The sequence below is a fragment of the Nerophis lumbriciformis genome, linkage group LG18, assembly GCF_033978685.3.
Source record: "Nerophis lumbriciformis linkage group LG18, RoL_Nlum_v2.1, whole genome shotgun sequence".
NCBI lineage: Eukaryota > Metazoa > Chordata > Actinopteri > Syngnathiformes > Syngnathidae > Nerophis > Nerophis lumbriciformis.
In genome coordinates this window covers 14,678,161-14,700,500 of record NC_084565.2, presented here as the reverse complement: position 1 = coordinate 14,700,500, position 22,340 = coordinate 14,678,161, and the positions used below count along the sequence as shown (strand labels likewise).

Sequence of the window (22,340 nt, the reverse complement as noted above, 5' to 3'; positions counted from 1 at the left end):
TGTTATTATCTGAAATACAGTTAATAGTACAACAAACCACTGAGATCTACAGCATTAATGTGTGGACATTGTATAGGCTGAGATAATATGGTTATCGTTGCGTACATGTTCATTGTACACAACATAATTACCACCCGGAATGATGTGGGTACTTGCAGGTAAAGTCGTCCCTTTCTACATCTAGTCTTAAACATGCAAACTTTAAACGGATGAAACCGAACTTTGTTTGTCTCTGGGTCTGTTACTACCGGTTTTGCACATCGAAAGACTGACATGTTTGCCCGTTCTTCTTCGCAAAACATTTCCAACCAAGTCGAATTAGACGGAAGGTGTTTGTGAACAGCATTTTTCAGATATTGCCCAATATTTTGTATTGGAATTAGTGTTTTTTTCAAGCTAATTTAAATGTGATTTGTTATGTTTCATTATAAAGGTGTTCAAGTTTGATGTCAGTGAAAATCTTAAACGGTGTAGTGTGTGCTACCCACCACTAGATGGTGACAGTATAACATGTGTTACTGTCCCAAACAAAGAAGCAGGAAGTGGCTGTAAAGGGAGGCAGGGACACCAAGACCCTTCCAGTACAGGCTAGGCGTAGTAGTGTAGATTGCATGATGGGAACAAATAGTTGTGTTCATGTGTAATATAAGTAGTGATAATATTGTAATGATCAAACAATGTTGTGTAGTAGACTCTTGTACGTGTGCAGGCTTGTTGAGTGTGTGTGTTTGCTAGTGTGCACGCGATGAGCCCATCACTTAACATGGTGTGTGTGTGAAGGACTTGTGTGTGTGAGCCATGAACAACTCATACTTACCTGGCAGGGGAGTTACCATGATCAAGAAGGTGGTTCACCTAGGGTGAGGCTCAGCCATTGCACCCCGGCTGTGCTGACCCTTACGAATTCCCCAAATGTGGGAATCTCGACTGCATAATTTGTGGTAGTGGGGGACTGCGTGCGCGCTCTCCCCTGATCTTCTGTTTAATGAGAATACAAACTGAATGTATCATGTCCTCTGAATGACTACATGTTCTGTTATTGTAATGAAAGCATGTCAATGTTGCCACCATCTAATGGTGAGTATCACATATTCCAATGTTAAAGATTGTCGCTGACATCGAATTGCAAACAAAACAACAATTCAACTTGACTGATCATGCAGCGAGTGTACGGAAAGCTGGTGTTGTACTGCCACCTACTGGTAACACTTTTGCACCTATGCTGGCTATGCTTTTAACAACACAACCTGTGTCGTTTTATCAGTACAGGTACTGAGAAATTACTATAAATAATTTCTAAGCATTTTACATGGGTAATTGTTATAAATTTTATTACGTGTTAGTTACAAGTAGTGCTTAAGTATAATGTGTTGCCTTCATGTCCGGTTTTAAGTGATGTAGTTACCACTCCACGTCACTTGGTGGCGGAAGTGTTTGTCTCAATGGCACAAGGAAGAAGCCGGAAGTAGTTTGGTCATGAGGCGGGCTCGACAATTATATTGGTCAAATGTTGATCGTACAGTTACTTTGCGTTTTGAAAAAATATTCTACCAACCAACATTTATGTATTTTATATTGAAGACTATTCATTGTTTGTTTGGTTGAATGAGACTGGGGCGATGCGAGTGTTTAAAAAATGTATTTCGCCGCTTACTATTGGACTGACGTGTACCACGTGACCATGACAAGCAGGAGTGATCAAACACTTCCGTCCATTAAAAGTATTTGCAGCCTTCAAAATAATGCAGTCATTCAAAAAGTGCACGGTTGTTGTTTGGTGTGTTGATATGTCACGTTGTGGTTAATAAATGTGGGTAACCGTCACTTTAGGTTGTTGTGTCCGGAATGACATCCTCCCTTCTGACAACTAAGTGGCATCGCTTCTCGGCCTTTTGGCTAAGATCAAGTGTAGTATCTGTTCTTATCAGTTTAATATCTGATACGTCCCCTATCCGGGGACTATATATTAAATTGATTTTTGGAGCAGGGAGATGGAATAGGGGCTTGCTCCGTCCACTCCACGCATCGACCTGGTATGGCAGTACCTCCAGAAACGGTGCACCCCCTCTCTTGTCAAAATCAATTAAAATGTCACTGTTATTATCTGAAATACAGTTAATAGTACAACAAACCACTGAGATCTACAGCATTAATGTGTGGACATTGTATAGGCTGAGATAATATGGTTATCGTTGCGTACATGTTCATTGTACACAACATAATTACCACCCGGAATGATGTGGGTACTTGCAGGTAAAGTCGTCCCTTTCTACATCTAGTCTTAAACATGCAAACTTTAAACGGATGAAACCGAACTTTGTTTGTCTCTGGGTCTGTTACTACCGGTTTTGCACATCGAAAGACTGACATGTTTGCCCGTTCTTCTTCGCAAAACATTTCCAACCAAGTCGAATTAGACGGAAGGTGTTTGTGAACAGCATTTTTCAGATATTGCCCAATATTTTGTATTGGAATTAGTGTTTATTTCAAGCTAATTTAAATGTGATTTGTTATGTTTCATTATAAAGGTGTTCAAGTTTGATGTCAGTGAAAATCTTAAACGGTGTAGTGTGTGCTACCCACCACTAGATGGTGACAGTATAACATGTGTTACTGTCCCAAACAAAGAAGCAGGAAGTGGCTGTAAAGGGAGGCAGGGACACCAAGACCCTTCCAGTACAGGCTAGGCGTAGTAGTGTAGATTGCATGATGGGAACAAATAGTTGTGTTCATGTGTAATATAAGTAGTGATACTATTGTAATGATCAAACAATGTTGTGTAGTAGACTCTTGTACGTGTGCAGGCTTGTTGAGTGTGTGTGTTTGCTAGTGTGCACGCGATGAGCCCATCACTTAAAATGGTGTGTGTGTGAAGGACTTGTGTGTGTGAGCCATGTACAACTCATACTTACCTGGCAGGGGAGTTACCATGATCAAGAAGGTGGTTCAACTAGGGTGAGGCTCAGTCATTGCACCCTAGCTGTGCTGTCCCTTACGAATTCCCCAAATGTGGGAATCTCGACTGCATAATTTGTGGTAGTGGGGGACTGCGTACGCGCTCTCCCCTGATCATCTGTTTAATGACAATACAAACCAAATGTATCATGTCCTCTGAATGACTACATGTTTTGTTATTGTAATGAATGCATGTCAATGTTGCCACCATCTAATGGTGAGTAGCACATATTCCAATGTTAAAGATTGTCGCTGACATCGAATTGCAAACAAAACAATTCAACTTGACTGATCATGCAGCGAGTGTACGGAAAGCTGGTGTTGTACTGCCACCTACTGGTAACACTTTTGCACCTATGCTGGCTATGCTTTTAACAACACAACCTGTGTCGTTTTATCAGTACAGGTACTGAAAAATTACTATAAATAATTTCTAAGCATTTTACATGGGTAATTGTTATACATTTTATTACGTGTTAGTTTCAAGTAATGCTTAAGTTTAATGTGTTGCCTTCATGTCCGGTTTTAGGTGATGTAGTTACCACTCCACGTCACTTGGTGGCGGAAGTGTTTGTCTCAATGGCACAAGGAAGAAGCCGGAAGTAGTTTGGTCATGAGGCGGGCTCGACAATTATATTGGTCAAATGTTGATCGTACAGTTACTTTGCGTTTTGCAAAAATATTCTACCAACCACCAACATTTATGTATTTTATATTGAAGACTATTCATTGTTTGTTTGGTTGAATGAGACTGGGGCGATGCGAGTGTTTGAAAAATGTATTTCGCCGCTTACTATTGGACTGACGTGTACCACGTGACCATGACAAGCAGGAGTGATCAAACACTTCCGTCCATTAAAAGTATTTGCAGCCTTCAAAATAATGCAGTCATTCAAAAAGTGCACGGTTGTTGTTTGGTGTGTTGATATGTCACGTTGTGGTTAATAAATGTGGGTAACCGTCACTTTAGGTTGTTGTGTCCGGAATGACATCCTCCCTTCTGACAACTAAGTGGCATCGCTTCTCGGCCTTTTGGCTAAGATCAAGTGTAGTATCTGTTCTTATCAGTTTAATATCTGATACGTCCCCTATCCGGGGACTATATATTAAATTGATTTTTGGAGCAGGGAGATGGAATAGGGGCTTGCTCCGTCCACTCCACGCATCGACCTGGTATGGCAGTACCTCCAGAAACGGTGCACCCCCTCTCTTGTCAAAATCAATTAAAATGTCACTGTTATTATCTGAAATACAGTTAATAGTACAACAAACCACTGAGATCTACAGCATTAATGTGTGGACATTGTATAGGCTGAGATAATATGGTTATCGTTGCGTACATGTTCATTGTACACAACATAATTACCACCCGGAATAATGTGGGTACTTGCAGGTAAAGTCGTCCCTTTCTACATCTTGTCTTAAACATGCAAACTTTAAACGGATGAAACCGAACTTTGTTTGTCTCTGGGTCTGTTACTACCGGTTTTGCACATCGAAAGACTGACATGTTTGCCCGTTCTTCTTCGCAAAACATTTCCAACCAAGTCGAATTAGACGGAAGGTGTTTGTGAACAGCATTTTTCAGATATTGCCCAATATTTTGTATTGGAATTAGTGTTTTTTTCAAGCTAATTTAAATGTGATTTGTTATGTTTCATTATAAAGGTGTTCAAGTTTGATGTCAGTGAAAATCTTAAACGGTGTAGTGTGTGCTACCCACCACTAGATGGTGACAGTATAACATGTGTTACTGTCCCAAACAAAGAAGCAGGAAGTGGCTGTAAAGGGAGGCAGGGACACCAAGACCCTTCCAGTACAGGCTAGGCGTAGTAGTGTAGATTGCATGATGGGAACAAATAGTTGTGTTCATGTGTAATATAAGTAGTGATACTATTGTAATGATCAAACAATGTTGTGTAGTAGACTCTTGTACGTGTGCAGGCTTGTTGAGTGTGTGTGTTTGCTAGTGTGCACGCGATGAGCCCATCACTTAAAATGGTGTGTGTGTGAAGGACTTGTGTGTGTGAGCCATGTACAACTCATACTTACCTGGCAGGGGAGTTACCATGATCAAGAAGGTGGTTCAACTAGGGTGAGGCTCAGTCATTGCACCCTAGCTGTGCTGTCCCTTACGAATTCCCCAAATGTGGGAATCTCGACTGCATAATTTGTGGTAGTGGGGGACTGCGTACGCGCTCTCCCCTGATCATCTGTTTAATGACAATACAAACCAAATGTATCATGTCCTCTGAATGACTACATGTTTTGTTATTGTAATGAATGCATGTCAATGTTGCCACCATCTAATGGTGAGTAGCACATATTCCAATGTTAAAGATTGTCGCTGACATCGAATTGCAAACAAAACAATTCAACTTGACTGATCATGCAGCGAGTGTACGGAAAGCTGGTGTTGTACTGCCACCTACTGGTAACACTTTTGCACCTATGCTGGCTATGCTTTTAACAACACAACCTGTGTCGTTTTATCAGTACAGGTACTGAAAAATTACTATAAATAATTTCTAAGCATTTTACATGGGTAATTGTTATACATTTTATTACGTGTTAGTTACAAGTAATGCTTAAGTTTAATGTGTTGCCTTCATGTCCGGTTTTAGGTGATGTAGTTACCACTCCACGTCACTTGGTGGCGGAAGTGTTTGTCTCAATGGCACAAGGAAGAAGCCGGAAGTAGTTTGGTCATGAGGCGGGCTCGACAATTATATTGGTCAAATGTTGATCGTACAGTTACTTTGCGTTTTGCAAAAATATTCTACCAACCACCAACATTTATGTATTTTATATTGAAGACTATTCATTGTTTGTTTGGTTGAATGAGACTGGGGCGATGCGAGTGTTTGAAAAATGTATTTCGCCGCTTACTATTGGACTGACGTGTACCACGTGACCATGACAAGCAGGAGTGATCAAACACTTCCGTCCATTAAAAGTATTTGCAGCCTTCAAAATAATGCAGTCATTCAAAAAGTGCACGGTTGTTGTTTGGTGTGTTGATATGTCACGTTGTGGTTAATAAATGTGGGTAACCGTCACTTTAGGTTGTTGTGTCCGGAATGACATCCTCCCTTCTGACAACTAAGTGGCATCGCTTCTCGGCCTTTTGGCTAAGATCAAGTGTAGTATCTGTTCTTATCAGTTTAATATCTGATACGTCCCCTATCCGGGGACTATATATTAAATTGATTTTTGGAGCAGGGAGATGGAATAGGGGCTTGCTCCGTCCACTCCACGCATCGACCTGGTATGGCAGTACCTCCAGAAACGGTGCACCCCCTCTCTTGTCAAAATCAATTAAAATGTCACTGTTATTATCTGAAATACAGTTAATAGTACAACAAACCACTGAGATCTACAGCATTAATGTGTGGACATTGTATAGGCTGAGATAATATGGTTATCGTTGCGTACATGTTCATTGTACACAACATAATTACCACCCGGAATAATGTGGGTACTTGCAGGTAAAGTCGTCCCTTTCTACATCTTGTCTTAAACATGCAAACTTTAAACGGATGAAACCGAACTTTGTTTGTCTCTGGGTCTGTTACTACCGGTTTTGCACATCGAAAGACTGACATGTTTGCCCGTTCTTCTTCGCAAAACATTTCCAACCAAGTCGAATTAGACGGAAGGTGTTTGTGAACAGCATTTTTCAGATATTGCCCAATATTTTGTATTGGAATTAGTGTTTATTTCAAGCTAATTTAAATGTGATTTGTTATGTTTCATTATAAAGGTGTTCAAGTTTGATGTCAGTGAAAATCTTAAACGGTGTAGTGTGTGCTACCCACCACTAGATGGTGACAGTATAACATGTGTTACTGTCCCAAACAAAGAAGCAGGAAGTGGCTGTAAAGGGAGGCAGGGACACCAAGACCCTTCCAGTACAGGCTAGGCGTAGTAGTGTAGATTGCATGATGGGAACAAATAGTTGTGTTCATGTGTAATATAAGTAGTGATAATATTGTAATGATCAAACAATGTTGTGTAGTAGACTCTTGTACGTGTGCAGGCTTGTTGAGTGTGTGTGTTTGCTAGTGTGCACGCGATGAGCCCATCACTTAACATGGTGTGTGTGTGAAGGACTTGTGTGTGTGAGCCATGAACAACTCATACTTACCTGGCAGGGGAGTTACCATGATCAAGAAGGTGGTTCACCTAGGGTGAGGCTCAGTCATTGCACCCCAGCTGTGCTGACCCTTACGAATTCCCCAAATGTGGGAATCTCGACTGCATAATTTGTGGTAGTGGGGGACTGCGTACGCGCTCTCCCCTGATCATCTGTTTAATGACAATACAAACCAAATGTATCATGTCCTCTGAATGACTACATGTTTTGTTATTGTAATGAATGCATGTCAATGTTGCCACCATCTAATGGTGAGTAGCACATATTCCAATGTTAAAGATTGTCGCTGACATCGAATTGCAAACAAAACAATTCAACTTGACTGATCATGCAGCGAGTGTACGGAAAGCTGGTGTTGTACTGCCACCTACTGGTAACACTTTTGCACCTATGCTGGCTATGCTTTTAACAACACAACCTGTGTCGTTTTATCAGTACAGGTACTGAGAAATTACTATAAATAATTTCTAAGCATTTTACATGGGTAATTGTTATACATTTTATTACGTGTTAGTTACAAGTAATGCTTAAGTTTAATGTGTTGCCTTCATGTCCGGTTTTAGGTGATGTAGTTACCACTCCACGTCACTTGGTGGCGGAAGTGTTTGTCTCAATGGCACAAGGAAGAAGCCGGAAGTAGTTTGGTCATGAGGCGGGCTCGACAATTATATTGGTCAAATGTTGATCGTACAGTTACTTTGCGTTTTGCAAAAATATTCTACCAACCACCAACATTTATGTATTTTATATTGAAGACTATTCATTGTTTGTTTGGTTGAATGAGACTGGGGCGATGCGAGTGTTTGAAAAATGTATTTCGCCGCTTACTATTGGACTGACGTGTACCACGTGACCATGACAAGCAGGAGTGATCAAACACTTCCGTCCATTAAAAGTATTTGCAGCCTTCAAAATAATGCAGTCATTCAAAAAGTGCACGGTTGTTGTTTGGTGTGTTGATATGTCACGTTGTGGTTAATAAATGTGGGTAACCGTCACTTTAGGTTGTTGTGTCCGGAATGACATCCTCCCTTCTGACAACTAAGTGGCATCGCTTCTCGGCCTTTTGGCTAAGATCAAGTGTAGTATCTGTTCTTATCAGTTTAATATCTGATACGTCCCCTATCCGGGGACTATATATTAAATTGATTTTTGGAGCAGGGAGATGGAATAGGGGCTTGCTCCGTCCACTCCACGCATCGACCTGGTATGGCAGTACCTCCAGAAACGGTGCACCCCCTCTCTTGTCAAAATCAATTAAAATGTCACTGTTATTATCTGAAATACAGTTAATAGTACAACAAACCACTGAGATCTACAGCATTAATGTGTGGACATTGTATAGGCTGAGATAATATGGTTATCGTTGCGTACATGTTCATTGTACACAACATAATTACCACCCGGAATAATGTGGGTACTTGCAGGTAAAGTCGTCCCTTTCTACATCTTGTCTTAAACATGCAAACTTTAAACGGATGAAACCGAACTTTGTTTGTCTCTGGGTCTGTTACTACCGGTTTTGCACATCGAAAGACTGACATGTTTGCCCGTTCTTCTTCGCAAAACATTTCCAACCAAGTCGAATTAGACGGAAGGTGTTTGTGAACAGCATTTTTCAGATATTGCCCAATATTTTGTATTGGAATTAGTGTTTTTTTCAAGCTAATTTAAATGTGATTTGTTATGTTTCATTATAAAGGTGTTCAAGTTTGATGTCAGTGAAAATCTTAAACGGTGTAGTGTGTGCTACCCACCACTAGATGGTGACAGTATAACATGTGTTACTGTCCCAAACAAAGAAGCAGGAAGTGGCTGTAAAGGGAGGCAGGGACACCAAGACCCTTCCAGTACAGGCTAGGCGTAGTAGTGTAGATTGCATGATGGGAACAAATAGTTGTGTTCATGTGTAATATAAGTAGTGATAATATTGTAATGATCAAACAATGTTGTGTAGTAGACTCTTGTACGTGTGCAGGCTTGTTGAGTGTGTGTGTTTGCTAGTGTGCACGCGATGAGCCCATCACTTAACATGGTGTGTGTGTGAAGGACTTGTGTGTGTGAGCCATGAACAACTCATACTTACCTGGCAGGGGAGTTACCATGATCAAGAAGGTGGTTCACCTAGGGTGAGGCTCAGCCATTGCACCCCGGCTGTGCTGACCCTTACGAATTCCCCAAATGTGGGAATCTCGACTGCATAATTTGTGGTAGTGGGGGACTGCGTGCGCGCTCTCCCCTGATCATCTGTTTAATGACAATACAAACTAAATGTGTCATGTCCTCTGAATGACTACATGTTCTGTTATTGAAATGAATGCATGTCAATGTTGCCACCATCTAATGGTGAGAAGCACATATTCCAATGTTAAAGATTGTCGCTGACATCGAATTGCAAACAAAACAACAATTCAACTTGACTGATCATGCAGCGAGTGTACGGAAAGCTGGTGTTGTACTGCCACCTACTGGTAACACTTTTGCACCTATGCTGGCTATGCTTTTAACAACACAACCTGTGTCGTTTTATCAGTACAGGTACTGAGAAATTACTATAAATAATTTCTAAGCATTTTACATGGGTAATTGTTATACATTTTATTACGTGTTAGTTACAAGTAATGCTTAAGTTTAATGTGTTGCCTTCATGTCCGGTTTTAAGTGATGTAGTTACCACTCCACGTCACTTGGTGGCGGAAGTGTTTGTCTCAATGGCACAAGGAAGAAGCCGGAAGTAGTTTGGTCATGAGGCGGGCTCGACAATTATATTGGTCAAATGTTGATCGTACAGTTACTTTGCGTTTTGAAAAAATATTCTACCAACCAACATTTATGTATTTTATATTGAAGACTATTCATTGTTTGTTTGGTTGAATGAGACTGGGGCGATGCGAGTGTTTAAAAAATGTATTTCGCCGCTTACTATTGGACTGACGTGTACCACGTGACCATGACAAGCAGGAGTGATCAAACACTTCCGTCCATTAAAAGTATTTGCAGCCTTCAAAATAATGCAGTCATTCAAAAAGTGCACGGTTGTTGTTTGGTGTGTTGATATGTCACGTTGTGGTTAATAAATGTGGGTAACCGTCACTTTAGGTTGTTGTGTCCGGAATGACATCCTCCCTTCTGACAACTAAGTGGCATCGCTTCTCGGCCTTTTGGCTAAGATCAAGTGTAGTATCTGTTCTTATCAGTTTAATATCTGATACGTCCCCTATCCGGGGACTATATATTAAATTGATTTTTGGAGCAGGGAGATGGAATAGGGGCTTGCTCCGTCCACTCCATGCATCGACCTGGTATGGCAGTACCTCCAGAAACGGTGCACCCCCTCTCTTGTCAAAATCAATTAAAATGTCACTGTTATTATCTGAAATACAGTTAATAGTACAACAAACCACTGAGATCTACAGCATTAATGTGTGGACATTGTATAGGCTGAGATAATATGGTTATCGTTGCGTACATGTTCATTGTACACAACATAATTACCACCCGGAATGATGTGGGTACTTGCAGGTAAAGTCGTCCCTTTCTACATCTAGTCTTAAACATGCAAACTTTAAACGTATGAAACCGAACTTTGTTTGTCTCTGGGTCTGTTACTACCGGTTTTGCACATCGAAAGACTGACATGTTTGCCCGTTCTTCTTCGCAAAACATTTCCAACCAAGTCGAATTAGACGGAAGGTGTTTGTGAACAGCATTTTTCAGATATTGCCCAATATTTTGTATTGGAATTAGTGTTTATTTCAAGCTAATTTAAATGTGATTTGTTATGTTTCATTATAAAGGTGTTCAAGTTTGATGTCAGTGAAAATCTTAAACGGTGTAGTGTGTGCTACCCACCACTAGATGGTGACAGTATAACATGTGTTACTGTCCCAAACAAAGAAGCAGGAAGTGGCTGTAAAGGGAGGCAGGGACACCAAGACCCTTCCAGTACAGGCTAGGCGTAGTAGTGTAGATTGCATGATGGGAACAAATAGTTGTGTTCATGTGTAATATAAGTAGTGGTAATATTGTAATGATCAAACAATGTTGTGTAGTAGACTCTTGTACGTGTGCAGGTTTGTTGAGTGTGTGTGTTTGCTAGTGTGCACGCGATGAGCCCATCACTTAACATGGTGTGTGTGTGAAGGACTTGTGTGTGTGAGCCATGAACAACTCATACTTACCTGGCAGGGGAGTTACCATGATCAAGAAGGTGGTTCACCTAGGGTGAGGCTCAGCCATTGCACCCCGGCTGTGCTGACCCTTACGAATTCCCCAAATGTGGGAATCTCGACTGCATAATTTGTGGTAGTGGGGGACTGCGTGCGCGCTCTCCCCTGATCTTCTGTTTAATGAGAATACAAACTGAATGTGTCATGTCCTCTGAATGACTACATGTTCTGTTATTGTAATGAAAGCATGTCAATGTTGCCACCATCTAATGGTGAGTATCACATATTCCAATGTTAAAGATTGTCGCTGACATCGAATTGCAAACAAAACAACAATTCAACTTGACTGATCATGCAGCGAGTGTACGGAAAGCTGGTGTTGTACTGCCACCTACTGGTAACACTTTTGCACCTATGCTGGCTATGCTTTTAACAACACAACCTGTGTCGTTTTATCAGTACAGGTACTGAGAAATTACTATAAATAATTTCTAAGCATTTTACATGGGTAATTGTTATAAATTTTATTACGTGTTAGTTACAAGTAGTGCTTAAGTATAATGTGTTGCCTTCATGTCCGGTTTTAAGTGATGTAGTTACCACTCCACGTCACTTGGTGGCGGAAGTGTTTGTCTCAATGGCACAAGGAAGAAGCCGGAAGTAGTTTGGTCATGAGGCGGGCTCGACAATTATATTGGTCAAATGTTGATCGTACAGTTACTTTGCGTTTTGCAAAAATATTCTACCAACCAACATTTATGTATTTTATATTGAAGACTATTCATTGTTTGTTTGGTTGAATGAGACTGGGGCGATGCGAGTGTTTAAAAAATGTATTTCGCCGCTTACTATTGGACTGACGTGTACCACGTGACCATGACAAGCAGGAGTGATCAAACACTTCCGTCCATTAAAAGTATTTGCAGCCTTCAAAATAATGCAGTCATTCAAAAAGTGCGCGGTTGTTGTTTGGTGTGTTGATATGTCACGTTGTGGTTAATAAATGTGGGTAACCGTCACTTTAGGTTGTTGTGTCCGGAATGACATCCTCCCTTCTGACAACTAAATGGCATCGCTTCTCGGCCTTTTGGCTAAGATCAAGTGTAGTATCTGTTCTTATCAGTTTAATATCTGATATGTCCCCTATCCGGGGACTATATATTAAATTGATTTTTGGAGCAGGGAGATGGAATAGGGGCTTGCTCCGTCCACTCCACGCATCGACCTGGTATGGCAGTACCTCCAGAAACGGTGCACCCCCTCTCTTGTCAAAATCAATTAAAATGTCACTGTTATTATCTGAAATACAGTTAATAGTACAACAAACCACTGAGATCTACAGCATTAATGTGTGGACATTGTATAGGCTGAGATAATATGGTTATCGTTGCGTACATGTTCATTGTACACAACATAATTACCACCCGGAATGATGTGGGTACTTGCAGGTAAAGTCGTCCCTTTCTACATCTAGTCTTAAACATGCAAACTTTAAACGGATGAAACCGAACTTTGTTTGTCTCTGGGTCTGTTACTACCGGTTTTGCACATCGAAAGACTGACATGTTTGCCCGTTCTTCTTCGCAAAACATTTCCAACCAAGTCGAATTAGACGGAAGGTGTTTGTGAACAGCATTTTTCAGATATTGCCCAATATTTTGTATTGGAATTAGTGTTTTTTTCAAGCTAATTTAAATGTGATTTGTTATGTTTCATTATAAAGGTGTTCAAGTTTGATGTCAGTGAAAATCTTAAACGGTGTAGTGTGTGCTACCCACCACTAGATGGTGACAGTATAACATGTGTTACTGTCCCAAACAAAGAAGCAGGAAGTGGCTGTAAAGGGAGGCAGGGACACCAAGACCCTTCCAGTACAGGCTAGGCGTAGTAGTGTAGATTGCATGATGGGAACAAATAGTTGTGTTCATGTGTAATATAAGTAGTGGTAATATTGTAATGATCAAACAATGTTGTGTAGTAGACTCTTGTACGTGTGCAGGCTTGTTGAGTGTGTGTGTTTGCTAGTGTGCACGCGATGAGCCCATCACTTAACATGGTGTGTGTGTGAAGGACTTGTGTGTGTGAGCCATGAACAACTCATACTTACCTGGCAGGGGAGTTACCATGATCAAGAAGGTGGTTCACCTAGGGTGAGGCTCAGCCATTGCACCCCGGCTGTGCTGACCCTTACGAATTCCCCAAATGTGGGAATCTCGACTGCATAATTTGTGGTAGTGGGGGACTGCGTGCGCGCTCTCCCCTGATCTTCTGTTTAATGAGAATACAAACTGAACGTATCATGTCCTCTGAATGACTACATGTTCTGTTATTGTAATGAAAGCATGTCAATGTTGCCACCATCTAATGGTGAGTATCACATATTCCAATGTTAAAGATTGTCGCTGACATCGAATTGCAAACAAAACAATTCAACTTGACTGATCATGCAGCGAGTGTACGGAAAGCTGGTGTTGTACTGCCACCTACTGGTAACACTTTTGCACCTATGCTGGCTATGCTTTTAACAACACAACCTGTGTCGTTTTATCAGTACAGGTACTGAGAAATTACTATAAATAATTTCTAAGCATTTTACATGGGTAATTGTTATACATTTTATTACGTGTTAGTTACAAGTAATGCTTAAGTTTAATGTGTTGCCTTCATGTCCGGTTTTAGGTGATGTAGTTACCACTCCACGTCACTTGGTGGCGGAAGTGTTTGTCTCAATGGCACAAGGAAGAAGCCGGAAGTAGTTTGGTCATGAGGCGGGCTCGACAATTATATTGGTCAAATGTTGATCGTACAGTTACTTTGCGTTTTGCAAAAATATTCTACCAACCACCAACATTTATGTATTTTATATTGAAGACTATTCATTGTTTGTTTGGTTGAATGAGACTGGGGCGATGCGAGTGTTTGAAAAATGTATTTCGCCGCTTACTATTGGACTGACGTGTACCACGTGACCATGACAAGCAGGAGTGATCAAACACTTCCGTCCATTAAAAGTATTTGCAGCCTTCAAAATAATGCAGTCATTCAAAAAGTGCACGGTTGTTGTTTGGTGTGTTGATATGTCACGTTGTGGTTAATAAATGTGGGTAACCGTCACTTTAGGTTGTTGTGTCCGGAATGACATCCTCCCTTCTGACAACTAAGTGGCATCGCTTCTCGGCCTTTTGGCTAAGATCAAGTGTAGTATCTGTTCTTATCAGTTTAATATCTGATACGTCCCCTATCCGGGGACTATATATTAAATTGATTTTTGGAGCAGGGAGATGGAATAGGGGCTTGCTCCGTCCACTCCACGCATCGACCTGGTATGGCAGTACCTCCAGAAACGGTGCACCCCCTCTCTTGTCAAAATCAATTAAAATGTCACTGTTATTATCTGAAATACAGTTAATAGTACAACAAACCACTGAGATCTACAGCATTAATGTGTGGACATTGTATAGGCTGACATAATATGGTTATCGTTGCGTACATGTTCATTGTACACAACATAATTACCACCCGGAATAATGTGGGTACTTGCAGGTAAAGTCGTCCCTTTCTACATCTAGTCTTAAACATGCAAACTTTAAACGGATGAAACCGAACTTTGTTTGTCTCTGGGTCTGTTACTACCGGTTTTGCACATCGAAAGACTGACATGTTTGCCCGTTCTTCTTCGCAAAACATTTCCAACCAAGTCGAATTAGACGGAAGGTGTTTGTGAACAGCATTTTTCAGATATTGCCCAATATTTTGTATTGGAATTAGTGTTTTTTTCAAGCTAATTTAAATGTGATTTGTTATGTTTCATTATAAAGGTGTTCAAGTTTGATGTCAGTGAAAATCTTAAACGGTGTAGTGTGTGCTACCCACCACTAGATGGTGACAGTATAACATGTGTTACTGTCCCAAACAAAGAAGCAGGATGTGGCTGTAAAGGGAGGCAGGGACACCAAGACCCTTCCAGTACAGGCTAGGCGTAGTAGTGTAGATTGCATGATGGGAACAAATAGTTGTGTTCATGTGTAATATAAGTAGTGATAATATTGTAATGATCAAACAATGTTGTGTAGTAGACTCTTGTACGTGTGCAGGCTTGTTGAGTGTGTGTGTTTGCTAGTAAGCACGCGATGAGCCCATCACTTAAAATGGTGTGTGTGTGAAGGACTTGTGTGTGTGAGCCATGTACAACTCATACTTACCTGCCAGGGGAGTTACCATGATCAAGAAGGTGGTTCACCTAGGGTGAGGCTCAGCCATTGCACCCCGGCTGTGCTGACCCTTACGAATTCCCCAAATGTGGGAATCTCGACTGCATAATTTGTGGTAGTGGGGGACTGCGTGCGCGCTCTCCCCTGATCTTCTGTTTAATGAGAATACAAACTGAATGTGTCATGTCCTCTGAATGACTACATGTTCTGTTATTGTAATGAAAGCATGTCAATGTTGCCACCATCTAATGGTGAGTATCACATATTCCAATGTTAAAGATTGTCGCTGACATCGAATTGCAAACAAAACAACAATTCAACTTGACTGATCATGCAGCGAGTGTACGGAAAGCTGGTGTTGTACTGCCACCTACTGGTAACACTTTTGCACCTATGCTGGCTATGCTTTTAACAACACAACCTGTGTCGTTTTATCAGTACAGGTACTGAGAAATTACTATAAATAATTTCTAAGCATTTTACATGGGTAATTGTTATAAATTTTATTACGTGTTAGTTACAAGTAGTGCTTAAGTATAATGTGTTGCCTTCATGTCCGGTTTTAAGTGATGTAGTTACCACTCCACGTCACTTGGTGGCGGAAGTGTTTGTCTCAATGGCACAAGGAAGAAGCCGGAAGTAGTTTGGTCATGAGGCGGGCTCGACAATTATATTGGTCAAATGTTGATCGTACAGTTACTTTGCGTTTTGCAAAAATATTCTACCAACCAACATTTATGTATTTTATATTGAAGACTATTCATTGTTTGTTTGGTTGAATGAGACTGGGGCGATGCGAGTGTTTAAAAAATGTATTTCGCCGCTTACTATTGGACTGACGTGTACCACGTGACCATGACAAGCAGGAGTGATCAAACACTTCCGTCCATTAAAAGTATTTGCAGCCTTCAAAATAATGCAGTCATTCAAAAAGTGCGCGGTTGTTGTTTGGTGTGTTGATATGTCACGTTGTGGTTAATAAATGTGGGTAACCGTCACTTTAGGTTGTTGTGTCCGGAATGACATCCTCCCTTCTGACAACTAAATGGCATCGCTTCTCGGCCTTTTGGCTAAGATCAAGTGTAGTATCTGTTCTTATCAGTTTAATATCTGATATGTCCCCTATCCGGGGACTATATATTAAATTGATTTTTGGAGCAGGGAGATGGAATAGGGGCTTGCTCCGTCCACTCCACGCATCGACCTGGTATGGCAGTACCTCCAGAAACGGTGCACCCCCTCTCTTGTCAAAATCAATTAAAATGTCACTGTTATTATCTGAAATACAGTTAATAGTACAACAAACCACTGAGATCTACAGCATTAATGTGTGGACATTGTATAGGCTGAGATAATATGGTTATCGTTGCGTACATGTTCATTGTACACAACATAATTACCACCCGGAATGATGTGGGTACTTGCAGGTAAAGTCGTCCCTTTCTACATCTAGTCTTAAACATGCAAACTTTAAACGGATGAAACCGAACTTTGTTTGTCTCTGGGTCTGTTACTACCGGTTTTGCACATCGAAAGACTGACATGTTTGCCCGTTCTTCTTCGCAAAACATTTCCAACCAAGTCGAATTAGACGGAAGGTGTTTGTGAACAGCATTTTTCAGATATTGCCCAATATTTTGTATTGGAATTAGTGTTTTTTTCAAGCTAATTTAAATGTGATTTGTTATGTTTCATTATAAAGGTGTTCAAGTTTGATGTCAGTGAAAATCTTAAACGGTGTAGTGTGTGCTACCCACCACTAGATGGTGACAGTATAACGTGTTACTGTCCCAAACAAAGAAGCAGGAAGTGGCTGTAAAGGGAGGCAGGGACACCAAGACCCTTCCAGTACAGGCTAGGCGTAGTAGTGTAGATTGCATGATGGGAACAAATAGTTGTGTTCATGTGTAATATAAGTAGTGGTAATATTGTAATGATCAAACAATGTTGTGTAGTAGACTCTTGTACGTGTGCAGGCTTGTTGAGTGTGTGTGTTTGCTAGTGTGCACGCGATGAGCCCATCACTTAACATGGTGTGTGTGTGAAGGACTTGTGTGTGTGAGCCATGAACAACTCATACTTACCTGGCAGGGGAGTTACCATGATCAAGAAGGTGGTTCACCTAGGGTGAGGCTCAGCCATTGCACCCCGGCTGTGCTGACCCTTACGAATTCCCCAAATGTGGGAATCTCGACTGCATAATTTGTGGTAGTGGGGGACTGCGTGCGCGCTCTCCCCTGATCTTCTGTTTAATGAGAATACAAACTGAACGTATCATGTCCTCTGAATGACTACATGTTCTGTTATTGTAATGAAAGCATGTCAATGTTGCCACCATCTAATGGTGAGTATCACATATTCCAATGTTAAAGATTGTCGCTGACATCGAATTGCAAACAAAACAACAATTCAACTTGACTGATCATGCAGCGAGTGTACGGAAAGCTGGTGTTGTACTGCCACCTACTGGTAACACTTTTGCACCTATGCTGGCTATGCTTTTAACAACACAACCTGTGTCGTTTTATCAGTACAGGTACTGAGAAATTACTATAAATAATTTCTAAGCATTTTACATGGGCAATTGTTATAAATTTTATTACGTGTTAGTTACAAGTAGTGCTTAAGTATAATGTGTTGCCTTCATGTCCGGTTTTAAGTGATGTAGTTACCACTCCACGTCACTTGGTGGCAGAAGTGTTTGTCTCAATGGCACAAGGAAGAAGCCGGAAGTAGTTTGGTCATGAGGCGGGCTCGACAATTATATTGGTCAAATGTTGATCGTACAGTTACTTTGCGTTTTGAAAAAATATTCTACCAACCAACATTTATGTATTTTATATTGAAGACTATTCATTGTTTGTTTGGTTGAATGAGACTGGGGCGATGCGAGTGTTTAAAAAATGTATTTCGCCGCTTACTATTGGACTGACGTGTACCACGTGACCATGACAAGCAGGAGTGATCAAACACTTCCGTCCATTAAAAGTATTTGCAGCCTTCAAAATAATGCAGTCATTCAAAAAGTGCACGGTTGTTGTTTGGTGTGTTGATATGTCACGTTGTGGTTAATAAATGTGGGTAACCGTCACTTTAGGTTGTTGTGTCCGGAATGACATCCTCCCTTCTGACAACTAAGTGGCATCGCTTCTCGGCCTTTTGGCTAAGATCAAGTGTAGTATCTGTTCTTATCAGTTTAATATCTGATATGTCCCCTATCCGGGGACTATATATTAAATTGATTTTTGGAGCAGGGAGATGGAATAGGGGCTTGCTCCGTCCACTCCACGCATCGACCTGGTATGGCAGTACCTCCAGAAACGGTGCACCCCCTCTCTTGTCAAAATCAATTAAAATGTCACTGTTATTATCTGAAATACAGTTAATAGTACAACAAACCACTGAGATCTACAGCATTAATGTGTGGACATTGTATAGGCTGAGATAATATGGTTATCGTTGCGTACATGTTCATTGTACACAACATAATTACCACCCGGAATGATGTGGGTACTTGCAGGTAAAGTCGTCCCTTTCTACATCTAGTCTTAAACATGCAAACTTTAAACGGATGAAACCGAACTTTGTTTGTCTCTGGGTCTGTTACTACCGGTTTTGCACATCGAAAGACTGACATGTTTGCCCGTTCTTCTTCGCAAAACATTTCCAACCAAGTCGAATTAGACGGAAGGTGTTTGTGAACAGCATTTTTCAGATATTGCCCAATATTTTGTATTGGAATTAGTGTTTTTTTCAAGCTAATTTAAATGTGATTTGTTATGTTTCATTATAAAGGTGTTCAAGTTTGATGTCAGTGAAAATCTTAAACGGTGTAGTGTGTGCTACCCACCACTAGATGGTGACAGTATAACATGTGTTACTGTCCCAAACAAAGAAGCAGGATGTGGCTGTAAAGGGAGGCAGGGACACCAAGACCCTTCCAGTACAGGCTAGGCGTAGTAGTGTAGATTGCATGATGGGAACAAATAGTTGTGTTCATGTGTAATATAAGTAGTGATAATATTGTAATGATCAAACAATGTTGTGTAGTAGACTCTTGTACGTGTGCAGGCTTGTTGAGTGTGTGTGTTTGCTAGTAAGCACGCGATGAGCCCATCACTTAAAATGGTGTGTGTGTGAAGGACTTGTGTGTGTGAGCCATGTACAACTCATACTTACCTGCCAGGGGAGTTACCATGATCAAGAAGGTGGTTCAACTAGGGTGAGGCTCAGTCATTGCACCCCAGCTGTGCTGACCCTTACAAATTCCCCAAATGTGGGAATCTCGACTGCATAATTTGTGGTAGTGGGGGACTGCGTGCGCGCTCTCCCCTGATCATCTGTTTAATGACAATACAAACTAAATGTGTCATGTCCTCTGAATGACTACATGTTCTGTTATTGAAATGAATGCATGTCAATGTTGCCACCATCTAATGGTGAGAAGCACATATTCCAATGTTAAAGATTGTCGCTGACATCGAATTGCAAACAAAACAACAATTCAACTTGACTGATCATGCAGCGAGTGTACGGAAAGCTGGTGTTGTACTGCCACCTACTGGTAACACTTTTGCACCTATGCTGGCTATGCTTTTAACAACACAACCTGTGTCGTTTTATCAGTACAGGTACTGAGAAATTACTATAAATAATTTCTAAGCATTTTACATGGGTAATTGTTATAAATTTTATTACGTGTTAGTTACAAGTAGTGCTTAAGTATAATGTGTTGCCTTCATGTCCGGTTTTAAGTGATGTAGTTACCACTCCACGTCACTTGGTGGCGGAAGTGTTTGTCTCAATGGCACAAGGAAGAAGCCGGAAGTAGTTTGGTCATGAGGCGGGCTCGACAATTATATTGGTCAAATGTTGATCGTACAGTTACTTTGCGTTTTGAAAAAATATTCTACCAACCAACATTTATGTATTTTATATTGAAGACTATTCATTGTTTGTTTGGTTGAATGAGACTGGGGCGATGCGAGTGTTTAAAAAATGTATTTCGCCGCTTACTATTGGACTGACGTGTACCACGTGACCATGACAAGCAGGAGTGATCAAACACTTCCGTCCATTAAAAGTATTTGCAGCCTTCAAAATAATGCAGTCATTCAAAAAGTGCACGGTTGTTGTTTGGTGTGTTGATATGTCACGTTGTGGTTAATAAATGTGGGTAACCGTCACTTTAGGTTGTTGTGTCCGGAATGACATCCTCCCTTCTGACAACTAAGTGGCATCGCTTCTCGGCCTTTTGGCTAAGATCAAGTGTAGTATCTGTTCTTATCAGTTTAATATCTGATACGTCCCCTATCCGGGGACTATATATTAAATTGATTTTTGGAGCAGGGAGATGGAATAGGGGCTTGCTCCGTCCACTCCACGCATCGACCTGGTATGGCAGTACCTCCAGAAACGGTGCACCCCCTCTCTTGTCAAAATCAATTAAAATGTCACTGTTATTATCTGAAATACAGTTAATAGTACAACAAACCACTGAGATCTACAGCATTAATGTGTGGACATTGTATAGGCTGAGATAATATGGTTATCGTTGCGTACATGTTCATTGTACACAACATAATTACCACCCGGAATAATGTGGGTACTTGCAGGTAAAGTCGTCCCTTTCTACATCTTGTCTTAAACATGCAAACTTTAAACGGATGAAACCGAACTTTGTTTGTCTCTGGGTCTGTTACTACCGGTTTTGCACATCGAAAGACTGACATGTTTGCCCGTTCTTCTTCGCAAAACATTTCCAACCAAGTCGAATTAGACGGAAGGTGTTTGTGAACAGCATTTTTCAGATATTGCCCAATATTTTGTATTGGAATTAGTGTTTTTTTCAAGCTAATTTAAATGTGATTTGTTATGTTTCATTATAAAGGTGTTCAAGTTTGATGTCAGTGAAAATCTTAAACGGTGTAGTGTGTGCTACCCACCACTAGATGGTGACAGTATAACATGTGTTACTGTCCCAAACAAAGAAGCAGGAAGTGGCTGTAAAGGGAGGCAGGGACACCAAGACCCTTCCAGTACAGGCTAGGCGTAGTAGTGTAGATTGCATGATGGGAACAAATAGTTGTGTTCATGTGTAATATAAGTAGTGATAATATTGTAATGATCAAACAATGTTGTGTAGTAGACTCTTGTACGTGTGCAGGCTTGTTGAGTGTGTGTGTTTGCTAGTGTGCACGCGATGAGCCCATCACTTAACATGGTGTGTGTGTGAAGGACTTGTGTGTGTGAGCCATGAACAACTCATACTTACCTGGCAGGGGAGTTACCATGATCAAGAAGGTGGTTCACCTAGGGTGAGGCTCAGTCATTGCACCCCAGCTGTGCTGACCCTTACGAATTCCCCAAATGTGGGAATCTCGACTGCATAATTTGTGGTAGTGGGGGACTGCGTACGCGCTCTCCCCTGATCATCTGTTTAATGACAATACAAACCAAATGTATCATGTCCTCTGAATGACTACATGTTTTGTTATTGTAATGAATGCATGTCAATGTTGCCACCATCTAATGGTGAGTAGCACATATTCCAATGTTAAAGATTGTCGCTGACATCGAATTGCAAACAAAACAATTCAACTTGACTGATCATGCAGCGAGTGTACGGAAAGCTGGTGTTGTACTGCCACCTACTGGTAACACTTTTGCACCTATGCTGGCTATGCTTTTAACAACACAACCTGTGTCGTTTTATCAGTACAGGTACTGAGAAATTACTATAAATAATTTCTAAGCATTTTACATGGGTAATTGTTATACATTTTATTACGTGTTAGTTACAAGTAATGCTTAAGTTTAATGTGTTGCCTTCATGTCCGGTTTTAGGTG

General features: G+C 40.9%; 21 non-coding genes across 21 annotated transcripts; all 21 read left to right on the top strand.

The window, feature by feature from the left end:
* The first annotated feature begins 809 nt into the window (after positions 1 to 809).
* On the top strand, positions 810 to 973 carry LOC133618344 (U1 spliceosomal RNA). The gene has a single exon (XR_009817273.1). It is a non-coding gene; the product is annotated as a U1 spliceosomal RNA (small nuclear RNA).
* Positions 974 to 1,876: 903 nt separating this feature from the next.
* On the top strand, positions 1,877 to 2,067 carry LOC133618263 (U2 spliceosomal RNA). The gene has a single exon (XR_009817196.2). It is a non-coding gene; the product is annotated as a U2 spliceosomal RNA (small nuclear RNA).
* Positions 2,068 to 2,904: 837 nt separating this feature from the next.
* LOC133618182 (U1 spliceosomal RNA) lies at positions 2,905 to 3,068 on the top strand. The gene has a single exon (XR_009817123.2). It is a non-coding gene; the product is annotated as a U1 spliceosomal RNA (small nuclear RNA).
* A 903-nt stretch (positions 3,069 to 3,971) lies between these two features.
* LOC133618262 (U2 spliceosomal RNA) lies at positions 3,972 to 4,162 on the top strand. Its single transcript, XR_009817195.2, has one exon. It is a non-coding gene; the product is annotated as a U2 spliceosomal RNA (small nuclear RNA).
* Positions 4,163 to 4,999: 837 nt separating this feature from the next.
* Positions 5,000 to 5,163, top strand: LOC133618343 (U1 spliceosomal RNA). Its single transcript, XR_009817272.2, has one exon. It is a non-coding gene; the product is annotated as a U1 spliceosomal RNA (small nuclear RNA).
* Positions 5,164 to 6,066: 903 nt separating this feature from the next.
* Positions 6,067 to 6,257, top strand: LOC133618261 (U2 spliceosomal RNA). The gene has a single exon (XR_009817194.2). It is a non-coding gene; the product is annotated as a U2 spliceosomal RNA (small nuclear RNA).
* Positions 6,258 to 7,094: 837 nt separating this feature from the next.
* Positions 7,095 to 7,258, top strand: LOC133618181 (U1 spliceosomal RNA). Its single transcript, XR_009817122.2, has one exon. It is a non-coding gene; the product is annotated as a U1 spliceosomal RNA (small nuclear RNA).
* Positions 7,259 to 8,161: 903 nt separating this feature from the next.
* Positions 8,162 to 8,352, top strand: LOC133618260 (U2 spliceosomal RNA). Its single transcript, XR_009817193.2, has one exon. It is a non-coding gene; the product is annotated as a U2 spliceosomal RNA (small nuclear RNA).
* Positions 8,353 to 9,189: 837 nt separating this feature from the next.
* On the top strand, positions 9,190 to 9,353 carry LOC133618180 (U1 spliceosomal RNA). The gene has a single exon (XR_009817121.2). It is a non-coding gene; the product is annotated as a U1 spliceosomal RNA (small nuclear RNA).
* Positions 9,354 to 10,256: 903 nt separating this feature from the next.
* Positions 10,257 to 10,447, top strand: LOC133618258 (U2 spliceosomal RNA). The gene has a single exon (XR_009817192.2). It is a non-coding gene; the product is annotated as a U2 spliceosomal RNA (small nuclear RNA).
* An 837-nt stretch (positions 10,448 to 11,284) lies between these two features.
* Positions 11,285 to 11,448, top strand: LOC133618342 (U1 spliceosomal RNA). The gene has a single exon (XR_009817271.1). It is a non-coding gene; the product is annotated as a U1 spliceosomal RNA (small nuclear RNA).
* Positions 11,449 to 12,351: 903 nt separating this feature from the next.
* Positions 12,352 to 12,542, top strand: LOC133618257 (U2 spliceosomal RNA). The gene has a single exon (XR_009817191.2). It is a non-coding gene; the product is annotated as a U2 spliceosomal RNA (small nuclear RNA).
* Positions 12,543 to 13,379: 837 nt separating this feature from the next.
* LOC133618200 (U1 spliceosomal RNA) lies at positions 13,380 to 13,543 on the top strand. The gene has a single exon (XR_009817140.2). It is a non-coding gene; the product is annotated as a U1 spliceosomal RNA (small nuclear RNA).
* Positions 13,544 to 14,446: 903 nt separating this feature from the next.
* On the top strand, positions 14,447 to 14,637 carry LOC140679565 (U2 spliceosomal RNA). The gene has a single exon (XR_012050976.1). It is a non-coding gene; the product is annotated as a U2 spliceosomal RNA (small nuclear RNA).
* Positions 14,638 to 15,474: 837 nt separating this feature from the next.
* LOC140679570 (U1 spliceosomal RNA) lies at positions 15,475 to 15,638 on the top strand. The gene has a single exon (XR_012050980.1). It is a non-coding gene; the product is annotated as a U1 spliceosomal RNA (small nuclear RNA).
* Positions 15,639 to 16,541: 903 nt separating this feature from the next.
* LOC140679563 (U2 spliceosomal RNA) lies at positions 16,542 to 16,732 on the top strand. Its single transcript, XR_012050974.1, has one exon. It is a non-coding gene; the product is annotated as a U2 spliceosomal RNA (small nuclear RNA).
* Positions 16,733 to 17,567: 835 nt separating this feature from the next.
* On the top strand, positions 17,568 to 17,731 carry LOC140679568 (U1 spliceosomal RNA). Its single transcript, XR_012050978.1, has one exon. It is a non-coding gene; the product is annotated as a U1 spliceosomal RNA (small nuclear RNA).
* Positions 17,732 to 18,634: 903 nt separating this feature from the next.
* LOC133618322 (U2 spliceosomal RNA) lies at positions 18,635 to 18,825 on the top strand. The gene has a single exon (XR_009817252.2). It is a non-coding gene; the product is annotated as a U2 spliceosomal RNA (small nuclear RNA).
* An 837-nt stretch (positions 18,826 to 19,662) lies between these two features.
* Positions 19,663 to 19,826, top strand: LOC133618213 (U1 spliceosomal RNA). Its single transcript, XR_009817152.2, has one exon. It is a non-coding gene; the product is annotated as a U1 spliceosomal RNA (small nuclear RNA).
* A 903-nt stretch (positions 19,827 to 20,729) lies between these two features.
* Positions 20,730 to 20,920, top strand: LOC133618283 (U2 spliceosomal RNA). The gene has a single exon (XR_009817215.2). It is a non-coding gene; the product is annotated as a U2 spliceosomal RNA (small nuclear RNA).
* An 837-nt stretch (positions 20,921 to 21,757) lies between these two features.
* On the top strand, positions 21,758 to 21,921 carry LOC140679571 (U1 spliceosomal RNA). The gene has a single exon (XR_012050981.1). It is a non-coding gene; the product is annotated as a U1 spliceosomal RNA (small nuclear RNA).
* Positions 21,922 to 22,340: the final 419 nt, after the last annotated feature.